The sequence below is a fragment of the Rhodamnia argentea genome, chromosome 1, assembly GCF_020921035.1.
Source record: "Rhodamnia argentea isolate NSW1041297 chromosome 1, ASM2092103v1, whole genome shotgun sequence".
Taxonomy (NCBI): Eukaryota; Viridiplantae; Streptophyta; class Magnoliopsida; order Myrtales; family Myrtaceae; genus Rhodamnia; species Rhodamnia argentea.
The window spans coordinates 21,876,074-21,899,936 of NC_063150.1; the positions used below are offsets into that span (position 1 = coordinate 21,876,074).

The window sequence follows — 23,863 nt, forward strand, 5'->3', positions numbered from 1 at the left end:
AATCGCCATGAGGAATGGCCACGACTTGCCCACATTCCAGTCTTTTTTTGGGAGGATTAAGTGGATGAATCCGACTATTAGCATAGCAGGTAGGTGAAAAGACTATCACCTATCATGTGTTCCTTTCAATTATTATTTCTTCCATTAACTAATTTCTCTTCACCATATTCGCAATGCACATTTATCGAAAGAAGAAAGCGTCTCTCCCGTTCGCCACCGATGTCGTGTTCGGGTCGAAATTGCTGTTGTACATAACCTTCCTCGTCATGTTGCGCATGTGGAACACCTTCTTTGCCTCGTCATCTTGCTCGTGGAACCTCCTCAATCCCTCCTTCATCTCCGTCACGGCTACCGGAATCGCGGGATTCACCATCGGGAAGAACCCCAGTGTCTCTGACGCGCGTCACATCCTGTCGATCGCCTCCTTCCTCTTGGTCAGGTCGTGGTTGATTTCGCCGAGGTCGATGATTGGGACGCCGAGATTCTCGGAGCCGCTGCTTGATTCGGAGCTATCTTCGGATGTCTCTTGTGGTCGGATGAAGAAATTCTAGGGATTTCGGTGATCCCGACGTCGACCGAGGCCTTTGATGCCGGCTTTCAAGTCCTCGCTTGCTCTGTCGTAGCTCTGCTCGTTGGAGTCAGAGGCCAAATTGATAGTAGGCATTGTTCCTCTCTCTCTCTCTCTCTCTCTCTCTCTCTCTCAACTGCAATTCAATTTCACTGTGAATGTAAATTTGTTGGAGATGAGTTTGGATTATGAATTGAATGTTATGGAGACATTGCAACGCATGATATGAGCAGTTTCTTTATAGTTGAGACATGGCAATGCATGATATGGCTCATATGATGTGATTTACCGCTTGCTGAGAAAATTACGGTGATGTCTAATAAATGGCTAATTCAATTGCCATGTGGTTGATTCTGGTTATTGTCATTGAGCGAGTTGGAGGCCGGCAAGAATTCCACTTTTTATCCTAGCTGCACAAAGTGGATTCGAAGCTAAACCAAACAGAAATGTTCCCGAAAGTGCAATTTTTCTCATAGTAGATTAGTGTTGTAATTGTCATACGTAGTATTCGGCGCGGTTTCATCTATTGATAACATATTTCTTTCGATCTTAGATCGGTATGTGTTGATCTTCCTCTCCCTCTATTTCGTGCTCTCTTTTAGTTCTACTTTTGTTTACGGAATGATCTTTGCTTTTGAGAGTTGTGTTGCTGCTGTCAAATTGAGCAATACAAGTGTCAGGCATCGAGCGGTGAAAAAAGGCAATCCTGTTTCGTGGTAGTTTTACCTAGATGAACAGATGGGCAGACTTTTTTCTTCAAATATAAATATCAATAAGACCACCTTTATAAATGTACACGATCTTCAGCTTGAAATCAAGAAGCGCAGAAGCTCCATCTAGGCCTTTGGAAATGTAATGGGCAGTGTAGTTTGGAAGTGCGGTCTCCTTGCAGATTGGTGGGTTGTCTGCTGATGTTAATTCATTGATGGTTCCGTACAACCATGGAGTGTTGCCCAAGAAGCATGCCACCGACACTCTCGGGCCTCTCCTGTTTGCCATGACTCGGTGCTCGACACTCTTAAACCGATTGTTTGTTGTGAGCTGCAAATGCAACATTAGTGAAACGTTCTCGGTTCTTAGGTTAGAAATGAAGAAACACAGTTTCTATGTACTAGTATGATTGCAATCTTAATGTTGATAAATACCAAAACTGCAGAATATCTAGAATCCACATTGACCGCTCCCGTTAAAACGTTGTTTTCAACATATATCTGTTTCATTCGGACAATTTTGATCCTGTCAATGTGAGGCTAGCGGGACCTAGCGAAAGGTAGAATCAAGTTTAGATGAGTCAAATAGCTCTGTAGGATACTCGATGCACAAGCCATTTGGTAATGGTAAACACCGATTTTTCTTACCAAAGAAAAGTACTGATTGGGAAGGCATAATGTCATATTGCTACGGGGAGATGCCATGTTAATTTACCTACTGAATTCTGAAGAGCTCTTCAACTAACTTAGCATATGAGAGAGTACAGTAACAAAGGCGAGAAGAGGATCGCAGTGTGTTTACCAATCAAAGCACGATTTAAGAGAAACTTAGAAATGGACAATGATTATTTCGGCCGAAGCTACTTATCTGCAAAAGATCTCCAACGTTGGTCACTAGTGCTCCGGGTATTGGAGGAACGTCGATCCACCGGTTTTATGAAGCACTTGAAGTCCTCCAATTTGACGTTGGGGGAGAACTATGAGGAAGTCGTCATCCGAATGTTCTGTCACACCCGGGTCAACTAAGGTTGGAGGCGTGGCGGATAGTAGTGGCACATGATCGAGTGTCCCTTTCCACACTCAATCTCCTTCAAGTGATTTGTGTGGACTCCTAGCGCTTCCGAAATGAGCTCAAACAGACGAGAGCACGGTTTCATCACATGCTTTGAGTACTCTATTAGCATTTCTCTGCCGCAGATATTGCGATGCATGAGAGAATTGAGCTAGAGCTGCCTTCAAAGTATGGTTGGACGGACTCCTAGAAAACACGACAAAGGGTATTGGTATTTTGTATCAACTTGGGTGCAAAATTTTGGTACTGCTACCACAAGAACACGAATGAAGTCAACTGTCGAGGGAACATCCTTTTTTCCCAAAAAGACCGGAATGAAAACATCTGAGGTTCTCGTCGATGAAAATGATCGATCATTGAGGTTTATCTTCTTGGTTCGTCTCATTGATAGCAACTAGATGCAAGATTATACGTGCCATGGCGGATACATATAATTTAGGCGAGAAACTTTGTACACATTTAGTGGTAGCAATTGCCTCAGCCAATTGAACAAAGAACTGGGCACTTTCATTTCGAGTGGTCAACACCTATTCGAGGGGAGAATGACCAAAATAGGTTCTAAACCTATTGCAATTGTGCCTTGCAGTCCTAATTTTTTTTGTTTTTTGGGCAATTGAGTCGTAAACCTTTAGCATTTGTGCTAATTTATTCCATCCGGCGAATTTTGGTCGGAAATCACTAGCATAAACTCCGACAGTCCTACGTGGCAAGACCGGCATTTGTGCTAATTTATTCCATCCGGCGAATTTTGGTCGGAAATCACTAGCATAAACTCCAGCTCATAAATGTTTGCATAGCTATTGAAACATTGTATTTAAATATTATGAAGCATGATCAAGCACAAAAAGAGATCAATTGGCTATTAAAATAAACTTATGGAAAACCATAAGTAATAAATGAATTTTCCGACGAGAAAATCCAAATTTATTTCATTCATTACTTACCCGAGAGTTCTTTTTCCACACAAAAACCAGAATAGCTCATGAATTAGTAACTAATAATCCAAATTAAAGAAATCATGTACACATAGGTTACCCTTGAGAAACGTACTAGAAACACAATAATCCAATTAGTATTTAAATTAGCGAACTCTCCTTAGTAGCCCCATTTTGGGTATCATGACTTCAAAATAAAATACAAAATCTTCGTAAAAAAATCCAACCAAAAAATTAGATTAAATTCATTGCAATGTTGCAATGCTCCTATTTTATTTAGTTTACACAAAACACCGAATCACAAGAATATGTGCACTAACATGTTTGAAGCTATTTAGAGATGCATTACTTCATAGTTTTCAATATATTTTCTTTTGTGTCAATATCATAAATATATATTTTTTGTTAAACTTGTATATTTTTTCAAAACTCCAACTAAATTATAAAAAAAAAAACTATGTATAAACCAGTGCAAAGAACAAGAGTTCAACTAGTAGTTTAGTATTCATGAAACCTCAAAATTAATTGTTAAGTATCTAATTTGTTGCTGGTAAATTCAGTTTTCAAATCACATTCGTTGCCTAAGTTGCATTTGCCATCCCTATGCATGAATGGAAACTCAAGGCACGCATGATAACAACTCTGGAATTGGATTTCTGCTTTAGAAGTGCTTTTGGAGTAGAAATTCGCCAGGAACAGAAATTCGTTTGGTAAAAATTTCTACTTCTAAAAGAAATTTCTACTTCTGAAGTTGTTTTACCACCTACTTCGGAAGTTAAAAAAAATAGCTTCTCCAACTCAAAAAGTACTTCTCGCCTCACCCTCTTTTTTATCATACCCATATCCGCCAACCTCCACCGCTGTGGACCGCCGCTAACCGCCGCCCATCGCCGACCTCAACTAACCACCGCCCACGACCACCGCCAATCGCCGACCATCGCATGCTCCCGCCCACCACAGACCTCCGTCGGCCGCCACCCGCCGATCGTCCCCGGTAGCCAACCACCGTCAACCTTCGCCCATCACCGCCCATGACCGCCGCCCCGGCCGCTAACCATCGACCACCGCGCCCACCGCAACCACTATCGTCGATTAGCCGTCTTCGGCCACCGGAGTAAAAAGAAAAAAAAATTATTTATGAAAATTAAATAATAATTTAATAATAAAAATTATTTTTAAAGAAATTTAAAAAGTTCAAAAATGAAGTAGAAGTTTTTCGACCGCCGATAATAATTTTCCATAGAATATTTTGTATTAATAATGTTTCAGAAGTAAAGATTTTCAACCTTTACCAAACGAATTTATCCGATCAGAAATAATTTCTAGAGTAGAAGTATAAAAATCAACTTCTACTTCTCGGGAGAAGTAGAAAAATCAAATCAACTTCTACTTCTCGGGAGAAGTAGAAAAATCAACTTCTACTTTTCGGGAGAAGTAGAAAATGGCAAGAAATTAATTTCTGAAGCAGAAGTGTTATCATGTGTGCCCTAACAGGTACACGTCGGCCTGTGTAATTCACACATACGCATGAAGGTCACTCTAATAAAGGATACTACATTTTTGTGTTATGATATTATTAAAGAAAAGTCAAGCGTAAATTTGTCTTGTGGAAAATATTATGATTTGAAAATAGTTATTTAAAAATGATCGATTGTATCACTTATAAAGATTAATAAATATAAAAATATTTTAGTTATTCAAGAAAATATTTAATCATAACTATTGTCAACAACGAAAATACTTTTTATTGATAGATTATTTCAAGTGATACAATTAATGAGTTTTAAGAAAATATTTTGCAACCATTTACTTTCTACGAAATAAATAGAGAGACCAAATAAACAGAGAGTAATTTGTTTATTTTGTAAAAAATGAATCTTCTGCAAAATATTTTTCAAAAAATAATCGCTTATATCATTTAAAATAGTTAATAAATAGAAAATATTTTGATTATCACCAATAATTTATGTCTAAATATGTTCATGGGCGACGAAAATACATTTCGTTCATTCATTTTTATAAGAGATATAAGCGATATTTTTAGTAAAGTATTTTTTGACTTTTTTTCTGCGAAATAGAGCCTAAAATGAAAAAAATGGATTAAGACCTTGGCTTCTTAGTGCCTCTAGGTTGGACTGAAATCATTGGACCAACCAAAATAATTTTTTGTTTCTCCTATGTTGAAACCCTAACTAGCACCGATACGGACACGTGGCACGACAGGCAAATATATTATTTCTTAAAAATAAAAAAAAATTGACACATTGGGACACGTTGTATATTAAATATATTTTTATATTTATGTGATAGATTAACATGTATATATAAAAATATCATCAATGAATTTCTTCTCCTTCTTCTTCCTCTATAGGGATGCACGATTAGCGTTTTTTTTGGCTGATTGAGTATATTAATTTTGTGGTAATTGGGTATATGACTTAAGTATATATAAATTTGATAATTCAAATTTTGACCCCTAATTTATTAAAAATATTTAAAATTGACCCGTGCATGTCCAAATAGCACCTCGAGATACTAGATTTGCGTGTTGCTGGCGTTTCTAAAGCACCGACCACGTGTCGGTCACATGTCAAAAAAGTGTCGGACATGACACGGCACGGAGGCCCTCGGAGAGTATCAATACTTTTTAATTGAAACCTCGTTGGCCAGCAATTAAAGGGGAAAATGTAGTCGGCAGTAGCATCGGCTCCTGTCTCCATTGTCAATTCTCTAAGTAATTCAATATTTTTTTACTAGTAAATCCGAGGAAAAAGGAGAGATTAAAGGGGAAAATAGTTTTGGACAAGACTCAAGAGGAGACAGGGGAAAGAACTCTCCGATATGGTGGAGAGATCTCTTAATAAGTTCTCTCCGCCTTCCCTCTCTTTAGGGAAGAAAAATACTTGGAGGGAACTTAGGGGCCTTCGGCGGGTGAAGGTAGACACCCGGTGGGTTTCAGCTAAGGACCGTTGGGTAGGCGGGTATAATAGCCCCCCACGCCTAGAGTCACAAAGGGGAAGTTTTAGTTTCCCACTAGATGGACCCTTGCTTTGCACAATGTCTAAGTAACCAACTTATTCACCTAGTACCCCCGGTTACTTAGACACTGTACGAAGAGTGTCGGTGCTTCCTAATTGAAACCTCATTGGTCAGCAAGTAAAGACTTAACGCCATTCGGTAGCATTAGCTCATGTCTCCGTTATCGGTTCTTTGAGTAATTCAATATTTTTTTACTAGTAAATCCAAGGAAAAAGTAGAGATTAAAGTGGAAAACGGTTCATAAAGGACCTTTTCAAGCAAATTCCAATTAATCCTATGCACGAATTTCCTCTTTCCGAATTGAAATAATCTTATTCCTAATTCGTCTTTCTACCATGTTTGTTAAGAAAAAAATTGACTTACTCTATGACTAGCGATATCTCCCTACTTTTAAACTTTGATTGATCCTATTCTCGTTATGTCAAAAATATAGGAAATAGGGCCTATAAAACTTAAAAGAAGAATAAATGTTTTTATTGTCATAGAGAGATTTTTCGGTCATCTTATATTGTTCAAGGATTTCTTAATGAGGTTTTTTTACTTTTTGGGTCCTTCCACAATACCGATAATATTTATGGAACTACAATATCATTAATTAGGAGTGTGCATGATCTGGGCCGGTTCGGTCCCAACATTGAACCAGAAATCGGACCGGTAGTCCCGGTCCCCAAATTTTGGGAATTGGACTAGACAAGGATCATTAGTTCGGTCCCATTGGGACTGCTAACTCCAGGTGCTTATAGAAATCTAACCTTGGATCTATACTAATAACTTCAAATCTCAATCATCCAATCTAATAAAACATATAAATGAGTTTTTATAATCCTAAAATAATGAGAAAAGAGCTAAATTATGAAGAAAAACACTTAAGACAACTGAAACAGGATTATGTTCTTGCATCATTCTCCTTGAGATAGAAAGAATCAAGCTCAAAGTGAAATTACAATTGTACTTCATTGAATCCAACCGTGAACAAAATAACGGGTTTGCATAATATAGTCAAGACAAAATACAGATTAAGTCAAGATAAAGCACGATTAGAGACTGCATATTGACAAAAGGCAAGAGGAGGCATGAAGCAAGCAAGCAAGAGGCAGTATCACAAAAGGAGAGAGTGGGGAGATGAAGGCAAAAGGAGCGATCATCGAGCAGAGCTGCTTCGTAAAAGCGAGACACGAGCGTCAAACGAGAGGAGAGGAGCTAGTGTCGAAAAGAAGATGGAAAAATTAGGTTAACTAGTCTTTCAAAAATTTCTACTTTTTTTTTCTAATTGTATATGTATTATATATACTCGGGGCAGTCCGATCCAGTCTCATCCACCATGAAACCGGGGATTGAACCGCCCCCTCAAGGACCGGACCAACCCGGCCCAGCCGGTCCGATCCGATCCAGTTTGGTCATCCCTATCATTGATGTTTTATACATAACTGGTTGACAATTTCTTAAGTTGAGAATAACAAGATACCGAAAACAGAAATATTGATTGTTGTGTCTATTTCGTTATACTAATAAATAGTGCATGAACCTATTTATAGGTTTTATGGGATGCTATTAAGATAATAATAGCAATCGTAATCAATCAGAGATATGCAAAATCCCGATAAATATGGAGAATCAAGGGGAAAAGTATACTAGAAGTGCAATAACTTGTGTACGGCGTTCACTTGAGTGCCATAACTTTCAAAACGTTCACTTAAGTGCCATAACTTTCAAAAATCGTTCACTTGAGTGCTACGTCAGAGCAAAATCGTTCACTTGAGTGCTACAGTAACTTTTCCGGCATGTCACGTCGGCTTTCCGGCGTGCCACGTCATCTTTTTGGCTTCTACAAGAACTTTTCCAACGTACTACAGTAACTTTTTCGGTGTCTACAGTAACTTTTCCAGTTGCCGCGTCGGCTTTTCCGGCTGCCATATCAACATGGCACTCAAGTGAACGATTTTTAAAAGTTATGGCACTTAAGTGAACGTTTTGAAAGTTATAGCACTTAAGTGAATGCCGTACAAAAGTTATGGCACTTCTAGTGTACTTTTCCCGAGAATCAAGTAAATATCATTAATATCTTATTTGGCAAGTAGCTTATTTTTTTTTATCTTTTTCTGGACTGTGGCAAGTAGCTTAATTGCATACCCAAGTTATGGAATCCCATTTAATGCTTTGTTGCTACGCTTTCATTTTCTTCAAATTTTGATTCCTTTCCCATTTGAGTTTAGTAGTCTTGAGTAACAATATAAAATTACTACCTAGCATAGAAAATCTGATGCATACAAATAGACAGTACCAGAGAGAAAGAGCTCATAGAAAAACAAGCAAGATGGAGAAACCCAGCTAAAAGTGGGTGGGCATGATCTTCATGTTTGTTCTAGCTTTAGGCTTGACTTGTCGTCCAGTGATTGGGGCAAGAACACTTGTTGCTGCGAACCAAGTGAGAGATGAAGGGACAACTTTCCATCATCGCATGTTGGAGGAGGAACATCGTTGTTGGGGCAGGAATATATGCGACCCCCATCAGATTTCAAGTGTCGAGTCCATCGTCATTGAGAATCCCCAGTGAATAGCTTGTATCTTTGTTAATGATGTATGCAGAAAGCATAAATAAATTCTGCAGGGTTTGATGATGCTTTTCTTTTTCTCCTTTGGTGAATGTAATTCTATCCATGTTGAGATGGAGGATATTTGATTGGCTATCGCGATAATTGGTGATTAATTTTTCCCGACAGGCCGACACTGTATGTCGATATGTGTTTGCCGGCTGAAGTATACTAGAAGTGTCAAACTTGTGTATGACGCTCACCTTAGTGCCAAAACTTTCAAAACATCATTTGAGTGCCAATTTTTTTAAAAAACGATCACTTAAGTGCCAACTTCGGTGCGAATTTCAATTTGAACTGACGTGGCTTGCTGGAAATCCGACACATGCTATTTTTTATTAATATTTAAGCTGACCTAGCTCGGTGGAGTTGACACTGAAGTGATTGTTTTTAAAAAAATGGGCACTTAAATGATCTTTTTTTTTTTAAATTAGCACTTAAGTGATCGTTTTGAAAGTTTTGAATGGAGTGATCATTTTTTAAAAAATTTGGCACTTAAGTGATCGTTTTGAAAGTTTTTGACACTAAAGTGAGCCCCGTACATAAGTTTTGACACTTGTAATGTACTTAAGCCTGTGTTTGCCCATTGATTAGACAAGAAGAAGCTTTCCGATCTCGCTCTGCTGAGAAAATATTGCACATGCCAGCCCCTCCACGATCGAGCATGGCTCTATGACCATTGCTCTCTTTCTCTCTCCAATTATACGGCACTCTCTCTCCTCTCTTTTGTGCGTCTTTAAGAAAAAGAACGTAGCCACTCTTTTTTTTTTTTTTTTTACAAGTTACTTTCCCTCTCTCGCTCCCAAGAGCCTCACCGGTCGCATCTCGAGCTGTATCCGCCTCCGTCGTCACAAGGAGTATTAGAACTGAACCGAAACCTGAATTGAACCGAACCGGAAGTTCGTGCATTTTGAGGGTGCATTTGTTTCGCGAAAAATGAGTGATTTCAAAAATATTCTCCAAAAAGTAATCACTTATATCTCTTACAAAAATAAAAAAATAGAAAATTTTATCATTGTCTACAAAAATAGTCGGGCACTGAATATTATCGATGGCGAAAATATTTTCGAAATGCGAAACAAACGCATCCTCGGTTCATTTCGATTTTCAATTCAGTTAATAATCAAAGAATTTGGATAATTTAACAGGTCAATTCAGTTCGGATAACGGATTTTAATTTCTCTTTCTCTTCCTTTTGTGCATGCTCACTCTCCTCTCTCACTCTTCTTGTTCACTTCTCATCGGAGCCGTGGATGGCTCCCCTTCTTCTCTCTCTTCCTCTTCTTCTCTCTCCCTCTTTTCATCTTTGTGCTCCCTCTCACTATATGAGATCGGTGGATGGCTTCTCTCTCCCCCTTTTCATCTCCGCGTCTCTCTCATCTTCTACCCAATCCTTTCTGTTTTGGTCGCATCTCGTGACAAAACAGAACTCCCCATTTTCAATCTGTGGATATTACGTTGAATGGTGGAAGAAGAGATCGGTTTCAGCCATGGATGAGTTCTGACCAAATCCAGTCCCTTGGGAGTAGATGTGGAAGTAAGGCACCAGACGAAGGAGATGGCCAAGCTGGAGAGATGCGATGCCGGCGAATCCTGCAGCAATGGCAGAACGAAGCATAGAGGTTGCGCTCCCGGTGGCCGACAAAGGAAAGGCGCGCTTTCATCTTAACCATCATTAACATTCTTTGGAGAAATCGAATCAACGTACACACAACAAAGCACTAGAGATCTCAAACAAAAGAAAATAAAGAAAAAAAAATCAGAAAATCAAACCGAAAACCGAACCAAACCAAATTGAGTTTTTTAATTCAGCTTGGTTCAAGACGAGTTTTGATTCGGTTCAAGCATATAAAATTAAAATGAACTAAACCATCGACACCCTAGTTGTCGCCCAAAAGAGCCACTCCCTCTTTGTCGCTCCCTAAGAGCCCCCGCCGATGGCCTCCCAAACTTAGATCCGATTGTCTCCACTACATCACCTTTAGGAGCCACTCCCTCTCTTTCGTGCTACCAAGAGCCCTCACCGATAGCCTCCCAATCTCAAATATGCCGCCTCCGCCACGTCGTCTTTGTCTGCGGCGTGAACTGAAAATGGGAATTTTTAGAAATTGATTTGAAATAAGAGTTGATTCTTTCATTAATAAATTATATCTTTCCTATTTTGGAATGACTGGAGAAGGGTTTTTCGATTAATGAAAGGAGGACAGAATGAGGAAAGGAGAGTGGGTGAGTTGCAATTTTTACAACCGTCTAAGAATTGTTTCAAGCGATATGGTTCATGCCCTTAGAGGTGTTGGCTCTATCCGCCTCTTGCGGGGGGCCAACTAAAGTCAACTGTCGACGAAGAGCCCTTTTTTTTAACCCAAAAAAGGAGAATTTGCACCTTTGAGGTTTCCGTTGGGGAAAATGATCAATAGTTGAGGATCATCTTGCTGATTCGTCTCATTGATTGAGACTCGATGCAAGCTTATATGCTATGACATGTGCAATGAAACTTCTACGAGAAATTCTCACACATTCAGCTTACTTTAGCCGATTGAACAAAGAATCGGGCACTTTCATTTCTCAGAGTGTTCCAACTCCTATTCCGGCCGATTCAATCGAAAAGTAGGTGAACAACTCAAGTTTCGTACATTGTATTTAATATAACGAAGCGTGATTTAAAATATAAAGAAATTAATTATTTGCCTAAAAGATATTTACTGAAAACCACGAGTAACTACCCTTGAGAAAAGTACTAAAATCGAAATAATCCGATTAGTACTTAGGTTTGCATACTCTCTTGAGCAGCCCTATATTGGATATTTTGACATCAAAATAAGTACATACTCTTCGTAAAATCCAACCACAACATTAAATTAAAATAATTGCAATGTCGCGATACTTCTATGTTCCGTGGTTGACAAAAAAAAAACCTATCAAATCATAATAATATGTACACTGACATATTTGAAGCTACTTGGAGATTCATTAGTTAATTCATTTTATTTTCTTCTGTGGTAATATCATTAACATATGGTTTTCCTTTCACTATACAAATCCCATGTGCCGCCCAAGTTGCGTGTGCCATGGAATGCGTGAATGGAACCTTAACCAAGACGCGTCGACGTGTGTAATCTATGCATGTTCACGAATAAATGATTTCAATTCCTTGTGTTATGATCTTCTGAAGAAAAAATAAATAAATGTGCGTTTATTTAAAAAATTTCAAACATATATTCTGAAAATGACCACTTGTGTCGCTCACAAATATTAATTAATAAAAAGGTTCATCATTTAAAACATATTTACCCACAGCTATACAAATGATTATTAATTTTAATTTTTTTTCAACTCATTTATTTTTGGTGAAATAACTGGAGTAAAATCACAAAATTGAATCTAGGGGAAATTTCAAAGGAAAAAAATTTCCTCGCCTTTTTACCTCTACTGGGCAATGCTTGTTTATCTTCTCTTTCATAGAGACAACTTAGAGGACTCTTGTAAAATTCTTGCAAGCGAAGGGAAAATTTCGACCATAGAAAAAGGGAAATTTCAACGCCTCTTCTAGTTCCCTGGTCGCATCGCTGCTCTAGATCTATTCATCGCGAGGCTTACAGAGGTCACACGACCCCAGCATTGCCATGGTTGGGGTTTGGCGACCTCTTGGGCTCGCCGCGACTACCTCTTGCGAGACTTGAGGCTCGTCGTCCTCATCGCCAGAAGTGGTGATTAGCGATTTCCTTCTAGCCTTCTCGACTAAATGTGGCCCCTCGGGATTGTCAACCGCTTCTGTAGAGAACTCGGTGACAAAATTGTTGAAATTGCCTCTCTTGGCCTCGCCTTGCCGAGAGGTGAGGCCGCCTTTAACAGCCACAAGGGATGTCTCGCCGTGGCCGACGAGGGCTGGGCGAGGGTCGCCAACCTCAAACAAACGAGAAAAAAATAGAAATGAGAAAAAAAAGAAAAAGAATCAGAAAAGGAAATTATGAAAATACTCTTGTCGGTCCTTCTTTCTTTGAAATAAACCTAATACTTTAGACTCATATTTAAAATGATGTCTATTTTAAATTTTTATTTGAGAAAATGAGACTCAAGCTCTTTTTTGAATTTTTCCTTAGATCAACGACCTCGGCTCTCTCTGGGCCCTATTCGAGACCATCCTCGGAATAGACACATCCAAGTGAAGTGGGGTCTATCAACAACTATCTTTGATGTCCCTCCCCAGTACATTACTTGCTACGGGCTGCTTATCTCCTCCGTCTATACTCCCATTGCCAACTTCTTCTGTGGAGTTCTACCTTCAAGCCCCCTGTCCTTTTCGGATGGCAAATTGCTGTTTACCTGGCTTTGAAGTACTCTCGGTAGTGTCGAGTCTTGGGTGACTACCTACCCGAGTCTACGTTGTTGCTTCTATTTACTGGTTTTCTTGCTTCTGATGAGTGCCGATAGTTTCTGATGTGGCTGCTGGAGGTCTACTACTCTGTTCTTCTTGAGTGAAGCCACCATTTTTACAGCCGTTTTCCGGATTACTTCCTGGTTCTCATTGTATGCTGAATGCCCATCTCCTGAAGCTTCTCCCCTTCTTGTTACTTCTGGGGCAGCCGTTTTCCAGATTCTTCCCGGTTCTCATTGTATGCTGAATGCCCATCTCCCGAAGCTTCTCCCCTTCTTGTTACTTCTTGGGCAGCCGTTTTCCGGATTCTTCCTGGTTCTCATTGTATGCTGAATGCCCATCTCCTGAAGCTTCTCCCCTTCCCGGTACTGTTGGGGCTGTCTCTTGTTGTTACTTGTTCCTCAATGACACTACATCTGCTGTTGTTGCTTGCTGGTTACCTTCTGCTTCCACTTAATGCTGATTCTTGATCCCTTGTGGCTCCGTTGATCATGCTGATTTCTACGGCACAGCTCAGCTGGCTAAGGACACCTCCGGTCTTGCTGTTCTCCACGGTTGGTGTCTTCTTTTTTGTTACTCATTCCCCTATCTTTCGTCTTGATGTCTTCCTCTGTTGGTTATGCTGGTTATAGACTCCCTAAGATGTAGGTATGGCCTTCCGTTGGACCCAGTGCTTTTTACTTTTCTCGTGCTCTCTCGGTTAATCTAGCCCCTCATCTAATGTTGGCCACTTTTGTTCTGATTGGATCTTGTTTCCTCTTTCTGTGGCCTTCTCTTACTTCTTCTAATGTTGCCCTGGTTTTCCTCTCCATTACCAAGCTTGCTGTTGAAGTTGTGCTGCTTTTGCCATTTCCCTAAGTCACCATTAGGTCCCCCTTCTCTCTGTGTACTATCTATGGTCCGGAGCTGCCTCTTCCCTCTTCTGCATGCCTCGCCGGTTGGGTTTTCCTTTCCCGCTTCCTCCTTTGTTCCACCTCTGCTTTTGGCTGAGTTTTGTTGGTCGCCTTCTTGTGTTTGGTCTGACCTCTTCTATGGTTTCAAGGTTTTTATCCCTTGGGAGCACTTTCTTGGGCTTCTTCTTTGTTGTTTGTGGCCACCACACCATTGAACTCATTATGTCACTTACCGTGCCAGGTTGAGCTCATCATTTCTTTGTATCGCATCCCTGGTACTTGTGTCCTAAAAAAAAAAAAAACACAAACACCTCTCCTTTGGTGTTATTATTCGTAATCTTGGACCGGTCTGCTAGGTTAGCTGTCCTTGGTCTTTGCCCTAACTCTTCTCTGCTTGGTTATTCCATGAATACATATTACGTGCAGTTCTTCTTGCGGGTCGACACCTTTCGGTTTATCTACCAAAGCTGGAGTCATCTTCTTGCTGTTTGGCCGTCTCCTCTTCAGCCTCTCGGCGTTGTAGCCCAAGCCCTTCGATTGGTTCTCTTGCTGTCTCTTGGCTCGGCACTCTATTGATTCATCTACGGACTTCCTGTTGGTGTGCCTATGATGTTCATTGCTGCTCTAACATGGAAGGTCCTCCAGTCTACCATCACATATGCTGCTCCCGCATTGAGTATGATGCTGTCTTCCCAAATTACCGCCCGCATGGATACTGAAGCTCCTCAACGTTGTAGCTGTCTCTTCATCGCTTGGGCTGCCACGAATACCTCCTCTAAGTCACTTTGGGGACTATCCCTCTACTGATGCTGCTGCTTTGCTGCTCGTTCCTCCGAGACATGCCTCCTACCTCGCTGTTTTGCTGGTTCCTCTCCCATCCAGCATTGGTTTTTTGGTTAGCGGGTCCCCATACTTGGTTGGCCGTTTGTTTGCTCTCTATTTCAATGTATTTGCTTGTTGGCCTCCTGTCTTTGGCCCTTCTCTTGATGTATTTTGCGACCGGTTCACCGTTGAACTCTCCATATCACACTTTGTGCCATTTTGAGTTCATGGTTTTTTGTGTCCGGTATCTTTTGCATCTAGTTTCTTGAAAGATCAATACATACTTACCTTACCAAAAGAAAATAATAAAAAAAAAACGACCTCGGCTCTCTCTCCTCTGCTCCGGGTTGGGCTGGACCGACCCAAATAATCTTTTGTTTCTCTCTATGTTTTAAGCCTCGTTCGTCAGTAATCAAAACGTCGTCGCTGGGGGCATCATCTTCTGTCGGTTGTCGGTTCGGTTCTCCGAGTTGAGAGAGAGCAAGAGAGACCGACGAGAAAGCTCTTGGACCTCGCTTCGCTTCGCCATGGTGATCTCCCTCCCTCCCTCTCTCTCTCTTCTGACGATCGCTCCGGTCGTTGAGCTTCTTCCTTGAACCTCTCGCATTTCCTTTTTCCAGGATTATTTGAAGACGGCGATTCCTTCGCAGCTTATCTCGGAGAGAGGCTCCAGTCTCGTCGTCATCAACCCCGGTACTCGACCCCTCCTGTTCAGCCGAATCGAATAGTAAGCGCCTCGCTCGACCTTAGCTTGAACGTGCTCGTTCCTTGCTTTCCAGGTTCTGCGAACATCAGAGTGGGCCTCGCTCAGCAGGACCCGCCTTTCACCGCCCCTCATTGCATCGCCCGGTGCACCAGCCAGGTGCCCAAGCGAAACGGGCAAGATCAGGTCCGACCACGTTTCATGATTTCCATTTTTACCGTTTGGTTTTTCCTGCGTGTCTGGTTTTGGCACTGCGGAATTGATGGTTTGTTGTTGCTTTGGAGTTTTTAGATGCTCAATTCTCAAGTTACGACGGCACAACACATGGAGCGAGAGAAGGCTTATGATATTGTGAGTTGACTTCTGTTGTTTGTTTTTAGTTGTGACGTGTGAAATGCCTCGGATGTTTTTGAATTTTTCTCAGAATTAACGTGTGGATTAGTGTACCCCAGATAGCATCATTGTTGAAAATTCCGTTCTTGGATGAGGAGGTCACGAACAGCAGCTCTTTCCAGCGCAAGGTATGGAGATTCCGCTCTTGGTTGAGCTGCTAGATTGCTTCCACTTAATCTTCAAAATGATATGGCAGATTAAGTCCCAACTTCATCTTCAAAGATTCCGTTCTTGGTTGAACTTCACTGTTTTCATGGTCCAATTATCTTTTTGTTCTCTCATTTGAGTTGGCTACTCGAAGGTTCAGTATTTTAAGGCAATTCTCTCAACTTGTTCTCTGTTTTCTTCATGAGGTATTCAAGATAATGAACTGTTTTGGTCTTTACGAGCACATTGTCCTCTCTTTGATGGTTAGTGAAGGACTTGAAAGATTTTTAATGCCTTTATCTTGACAACTTAAAAATTTCTCCTCTTGTTCTGTGTGAATCTATACTGCATTGTCATCCAAGAGGAGACTGCAGAGTCATTGCATCCTTGGATCTAGTATATTCCCAAATTTAAGTACTCGTCGAGCTCGGTTCTCGCTCCCCGATAAATAAATAAAATTAAGGGTTAATACCATGGAAAACCCCAAACTGGTACACTTGTGACAAATTTACCCCAAATTATTTTTTTGACCACAAAAAACCCTAAACTGCTACATCTGTGACAAATTTACCCTAAACTGGTACACATGTGACAAATTTACCCTCCGTTAATTTTCATTAAATTTAACTATCAAATTGTTGATTTAGTGACATGTGATAGTTGACGGGTATACCAATATGGGGTTTTAACCCTCTATTTGTTACTGGTTTATCAATTTGAGATAGGCGATCTTCGGATCCGACAAGTACGATCTCGTGGAAGGCAAAAGCATTAGAGACGAGGTCTTCGAGCCATCGCATTTCTTTGTAAGATCGAAGACTTGCTTTCCGTATCATTATTACCAAGTTATCCCCATGGTCTCCATGGTCGGGATCTTCGCCGTTGGCTGCCCCTAAGGCTTACCTATTTATGTCAAATCGTGAACCTCCTTCCTTCAGTAGTCTCTTCTTGTACGATGACACCATCCATAGCGCACGGATGGGTGGAGCACCAAGGGTTGTGTCCTCCCATACCGTAGCGGACCAAAAGCCAAAACAAAGTGACGATTTAACGGGGGGTGAATTTGTCACATGTGTACCAGTTTAGGGTATTTCGTGGTCAAAATAATTAGTTTAGGGTAAATTTGTCACAAATATACCAGTTTAGGATTTTTGGTGGTAAAAAAAATAGTTTGGGATAAATTTGTCACATATGTACCAGTTTGGGGTTTTTCGTGGTCAAAAAAATAATTTGGGGTAAATTTGTCACGGGTGTACCAGTTTAGGGTTTTTCATGGTATTAACCCTAAAATTAAATCACCCAGCGCTGCCCAGAAAAAATGGAAGTCTGCCCAAACTAGGATGTCTATGTGTCTATGTAAGGATGTGTATATGATTGTCCTTCGCTGCCTTTTTTGTGTACTGTTTTGCATTCTTCAGTTTCTAATTTCTTCATGATATTTGTTATTGGAGTTCATTTGTGATTGTGTCAGGCAAAGTGAAAGAAAAACTGACTTACCTGTTATACAGATGGGACGTGTTGACGCTTATAATCCACAGAATGGTAGGAAAGATTCAGTCTTTTCTTGGACGGATGTGTATGAGAGGCAAAGTTCGACTCTGGTAGCAGGTCTATATAATAACTATTTTTTTCTGTTCATTGGCTAATGGTTTTTCTGAGTTAATTGGCTTCATTATGGCTCAGACCTTTTACCTTTCTCTTCTTACTTATGTTATCTGCTTCTACTTATTGATATGTCATAGAATCAGAAACTGTGCTGTCAGATCATGGACGGCTTTGTCTATGCAAAGAAAAATGGCAACATAGTACTTATATTCCCTTGTCTAAGATTTGATGTAGTATAGGCTTCTGTTGATTGAATTGTCATAACAATATAAGATTTTTAGCTTTTATCTGGGCTGGAGCATGTCTCCAATATACTAGATGCCTAGGATAACGAGACTCTACCCCGAAAAAGTGATCGTCTCTATGTCATTTTGGAACTAAGTAGAGAAACTGTGAGGTAGATATAAACTAAAAATTCCATATGATTGTTTTGTCTCTAAGTTGGAGTATCGGGGGTGTTAACTAACATACGTTGAGGAAGCTGTCGTCCACAATGTAGATAGCTAGCAGGATGGTGCACTCTGTCAATATTTGTAACTTCTGACCGTCAACCTTCAATTGTGTCTGAAGCTAATTTTGACGCAAATGCTTGTTCTGATTATTTCTCCGGTGAGCATACTATATAGTTCTGCCTCCTGTACAAAAGCGGCTGTAGCTGCTAATGTTTTTGAGTAGAAGCATCCAGCTTCAATGCTCCTAGCCTGTTGTCAGTCTACTAAAATTGTTCTGTTGGTTGTATCGGTGCCTTTGTTTGTCTAAGGATGTATGGAGTTGATAAGGTAATGGGTTGTCTTTCATTATTGTCTTGTTTATTCAAGGATATGTGGAGCTGGCTTTCAGCTAATAGCAAAGGTCTTGGCATTTTGTAAATAGTGAAGCTTGCTAAATGACCTAAAGAGTGAAAAGTTGCTCGTTGAAAGAAGTTGCTGTCTGATTATTACGTTGCTAAATGACCTAAAGAGTGAAAATTGTTCTGTTGGTTGTATCGATACCCTAAATATTACTCATTGAAAGAAGTTGCTGTCTGATTATTACAGAGTTCCACTCTTTCACTCCTTGGAGGTACACATTAAGTACATTGCTTAGTTAGATTTGTTGGTATCTGTAGCCTCATCAGGAATCAATTCTAACCATCCAGCAAAACACCTGTAATATAAAGTATTGCATGCATTTGCTACATGATACGATAGTTGTATGGATATGGTGAAGTAGAAAAAGAATGATATGGTAAGATCTTGCTCATCCCTATAATTTTTCTTCACAGGTGTATGAGGATTTGCATACTCTCTGGGACTGGATGTTGGTGGAGAAATTGCATATACCTCAATCTGAAAGGAATATGTATTCTGCCGTTCTTGTAGTGCCAGAGACATTTGACAATCGCGGTACTTATTTGTTTTGCTTTCATTATGTTCAGTTGCTTATATCCACGAAGATTTTACTATTGGTTTTTCCGCTTATGCATTTCATATGATCTCTGTATTGTAAGTGGATGCATGAATATGTGGTCCAGTATATATAGAGAATTGGTATTATGGTTTCTTCCCATGCTTTTTCTTCATTTTTTCTTTTGGTTCATTGGCTGATTTAACTTCGGTTTATCATTTTTTTTTTCCTATGATTGACAAGTAGTATACCATTGCTGTAGCTGAAGATAACTCCAAAAAAGGACCTTTAAGATCTTCAATTAATGTAAGGACAAACTTAAATTTGCTGAGATTAATGCTTTTTTGCGGATTTTGTTGCATCTTGTTGACAATCGTTTGCCTCTTCTTAAGCTCTAATGCATGGAGCAGTAGTAAATTATAATGGTCCTTTTTGCTTCGGGAGTTTATACCAGGCGCAGTCTATGTGTGTCTGAAATAGAACTTTGGATATAAGGTTGAGTTGTATGTTTGATCTTATATCAACTTCTTCCCACCTTTTTTTTCAAGCACGATGGCGGTGTGTCAGATTCATATTGCAATATAGCATTTCTCTGAGAAAGCATAATATAGACTATCTGTCGAAGAGTTTTGGAGGATTGCCACCCCTGTTAAAATGATTCTCAATAAAAAGACCTCTTCAAAAGTCAATGAATAAGTTGTGAAGTAAATGCCTTATTTGCCTCTCCTATAAGCTAGTAACATATCCCTTTCTTTAATAATACTGCTGCAGGAATTGAATGGAATCCTTCAATCTCTTCTTCTCCTTGCTTTTGCTAACATGCATTCTTATCCCCAAGAGCAAAGAACCTGCGAGACCCCTCTATCACCTCCTCCAAGAGGCTCTCACGGAACCCATGGTCGATCACCCGGAAGAAACCCCATTTTTCGAGTGCTTTCCTGATATTCTGCGCTGTCTCATCGTGACTGGTGGGGCCCGCATTCGCATGTCCTAGGTCCATTACTGGGATGTCCGCGTGATCCTCACTGCAGGCCAAGCTGTCGGACGGTCGAACAAATATGCGGGGGACTTGGGCGATCCCGGCATCCACGAGGCCTTTGACCCCGGATTTCGTCTTGTCGAATGCTCTCAATTCGATTGCTCTGTCATGTTCGGGACCCATGCTGGTGACCATTGTGTGTCTGTTAGTAGTGTTACTTGGTATTATCGATTTTGAGCGAGCTGGGTCTTGATGAAGTTCACATTACGTGGTTATATAGTAGTGATATTTGTATTATCCTTCGTTGTTGGTATAGAGAAGAAACTAAACACGAGGGACATGAAGGTTGTCAAAGAAATGAGTTTTCTTTTAAGTGAAAGTTGCCCCAAGAAGATATCAGACAAACACTCGGAGTTGGCAACATAAGAATTTCTTGTTTCTCGATTATGACAGCATTTATCGCCGGATCCTTGAAAGCACACGTTGACGATTCCTTCAAGAAGAATAGGGATGGAAGATGTTTTTCTGATTCCGTCACATGTCTAAATCTCGTGCATTCTAGTCTTCACATGAACCAAGGTGATTAATTAACCCATGTAAATAGCGAGAAAAGTGTCAAAAAAATTTTAAACCCATTGTATTGGTGTTAATTTAGTCCTAAATTTTTTTCTAGTGGTAATTCAATCTTAAATTTTGCGTTGATACTAGTTCAGTCCTAAATCTTTTATTAGTGTCAATTCCGTCATAAACATTTTGTATTTGTGCCAATTCGGTCTTAAACCTTTTGTATTTGTGCCAATTGAGTCAATTCGATGAAATTTGGGCGGAAATTGCTGACATAGACGTCGGTTGTCCTAAGTGGCATAACTGGTGCTAACGTAAATATTTTTTAATATTATTTAATTATCTTTAAATATTATGAATATTTTTTCTTTTTGTTCTTCTTTTTCTTTTCACTCGCTTCTTTTTATTGGGGGTTGAAGGGCCGACGACCCTTGCCGATCACTAGGCGAGGCTCGCGGGCCTTTGCTATGGCCGGCGACCATCAATAAAAAAAAATGCAAGAAAAGAAAAAGAAGAAAAAACCAAAAACTTATTAAAATTATTTAAAATTATTATAATATTATTAAAAAATATATCCATGTCGGCGTCAGCCGTACAACGGTCACTTAGGACAATCGATGTCAATGTCAGCAATTTCCGGTCAAAATTGGCTGGATTGATTAAATTGGCACAAATGCAAAAATTTAGGACTGAATTGGATCAATGCAAAATGTTTAGTACTGAATTGGTACCAATAAAAAGTTTAGGACGCACCAATTAAGGTTTTAGGACACACCAATGCAATAAGTTCATGATTTTTTTGACGGTTTTCCTATTAATAGCTCATAAACATTTGCTTCGTCAATGGAGCATTATATCTTGTAAAATGAAGCGCAATGAAAATACAAGGAGTTAAGCGATCATATATATGTATCAATTAAAAACCGTAAGTAATTGATCGATTTCCTAACAAGAGAAACTCCAAATTTATTTCCTTCGTTCCTTACAAAAGGGTTCTTTTTTTCACTTTTATGCAGAAACGTGATTGATGCACTTGATATTTGGAAGAGCTCACAACTTAAGAACTAAATTACATGGTGACTAATTAACGGTATAACAATGCCAAAACTGGAACCCTAAAATAAGAAAGATCATGCAACATGTTCTTGTTTGGGGACTTGATTGCATTTCTTGTAAGTTTTAGGACTTAATTGTACTTTCGTGACAGATTTATCGAATCAAGACCTTGGCTCTCTCGTGCCTCGGGTTGGGCTGAACCCGACCCAAATAATCTCGTTTGTTAGCAATCAACGCAAAACGTGGTGGCTTTGGCATCAGCTTCTGTCTCTGTGGTTAGTTCGTCATAAAGGTTAACAAGATGTGCAGTATTCTGAAGCTATGACTTGTGAACAGTGCGTGTGAGAGAGAATTCCATTAGGGATGAAATTTGTGCACATCTAGAGAATCGGGAGCTGTTTGTGTGGGTTTCTTGATCAAAAAACGCAAAGCATGTTCACCACCACCTCTTTTTCTTGGTCGAATGACTATGGCCGAGAAGGCAGACATTGCATTTTCCAAAAGTATGTCCCTTCGTGAACATCCCATACGACTACAAAGAAGTCCAGAGGATTTTGTGCCAAGCCAATAAAATCATTCATCCAGAAATTTGGCCCTGTTCAATCAGTTGTTCATGGGATAGATCCAGTACACATCCCAGCACATATGCAGCTCTTGAAGAATTTCGGAGTAATCAGCCAGACTCTTCTCAGCCAAAATCCTCCACGAATGTTGATGATCCACAAAGTTCGTATGATCCTTGGGGAGGTCCATTGTCCCAGAATCCCTTTGAACTCTACCCTCAGCCAGTCCAACCAGGACAAGACATCTCATCAAGCTCCACTGATGTTCCTACAATCTCACATGGGATTCCTCATGATCCAGAAGCTGACAGATTGATCTCGAAGTATGAAGAGAGACAATTATTGAAGGCTTACAAATTATCAAAAGATGGACCTGATAGCTTTGACGGTGATGATGCAAATTATTACCCTTCATAATGACTAGTCTCCATCATCCAACTCAGTCCACCTTAAGTGTGCAATAATGTGTATACTATATGTCCGTAATAATTGATCATCTGTGGTCAAAAACACGTGTTGTACAAAAGTGGTCTCAGTGTGGAAAGATCACTTGTCGGTGTCAAAGATGCTCAATTATAGAGCATCCTAAGCATGCAATGTGCCTATATAAGGCATCCCTTTTTAAGAGAAGGGCAGATTGAGATCGCCTTTCCCTTTATATCAGTGTGAAGTTTTCCTACAATGGTTCCCTAAAACCTTTATTCTTCTCTTCAAAACAATATCCCTAGAGTCAGATTCCTTTTCTCAATTTAACAAACATTATTGGTTAAGTATGCTCTCCACTTGCCACAAAAGTACTAGTTTTGACCGATCTAGATCTTAAGTGAACAAAGTGTGGAATCAGTTGGGAGCCCTCCCCTCACTTGATTAAGTTCGGTGAGATTTGTTCTTAAAATCCCGACCAGAGATGAACTAGTTACGAGAGTGGATCCTGTAGATCAGAAATTATAATATTGCGCCGGATGAGTTCTAAGATCATGTCCGAAAGCTAAAAGGCAGTCCCTTGAGGCCCGAGTGCCATAAGTTTGGGATAGCATACTTGCTTTAGACTATGCTCTTAGTTTCCCTCTGTTTGTTTTGGTATCCTAGAGTAATCTATTCTCGTTCGATACAACATATGCCCAGGCTAAGTTGGATATGGTATGATCCAATACGGGTAAGTTATTCACCTAAGTGCTCTATGAAACAACTAAGAGATAGGAAGGTTGGTCTGGTTTGGCTTGCTAGGTGCCTCATGAGCTAATTCCGCGATTGGAAAAGTGTCACCCCGTGACAAGTGGTATTAGAATATGATCCCTCCAGTAGGAGGGCGAGTCAGAGAAAATCTATGGCCTTCTCAATCTCACGAGAGCAAAGAGTGAATCGCCAAAGCAAAAATAGCTCTGACAAAGTGCAGCCCTCGACATGCTTCCGGGATGCCAATAGAGGCACAAGCAAGAACCGATTCCTCACTAAAATGGGA

General features: G+C 40.1%; 1 protein-coding gene and 1 long non-coding RNA gene across 3 annotated transcripts in view; both read left to right on the forward strand.

Moving 5' to 3' along the window:
* LOC125316627 overlaps positions 1-17,856 on the forward strand; it is a 61,008-nt gene extending 43,152 nt beyond the window's left edge. Inside the window, exons 1-4 of one of the 2 annotated variants that reach the window (XR_007199750.1) lie at positions 15,885-15,894; positions 16,000-16,059; positions 16,161-16,229; positions 17,757-17,856. This is a non-coding gene — a long non-coding RNA (uncharacterized LOC125316627). Of the gene's footprint in view, positions 1-15,884; positions 15,895-15,999; positions 16,060-16,160; positions 16,230-17,756 lie in introns of those variants that run through there. The other variant, XR_007199749.1, reaches the window with a different exon arrangement.
* Positions 1-23,863, forward strand: part of LOC125314691 (putative disease resistance protein RGA3) — a 104,658-nt gene that overhangs the window by 54,853 nt on the left and 25,942 nt on the right. The gene's annotated exons all lie outside the window — the stretch shown is intronic.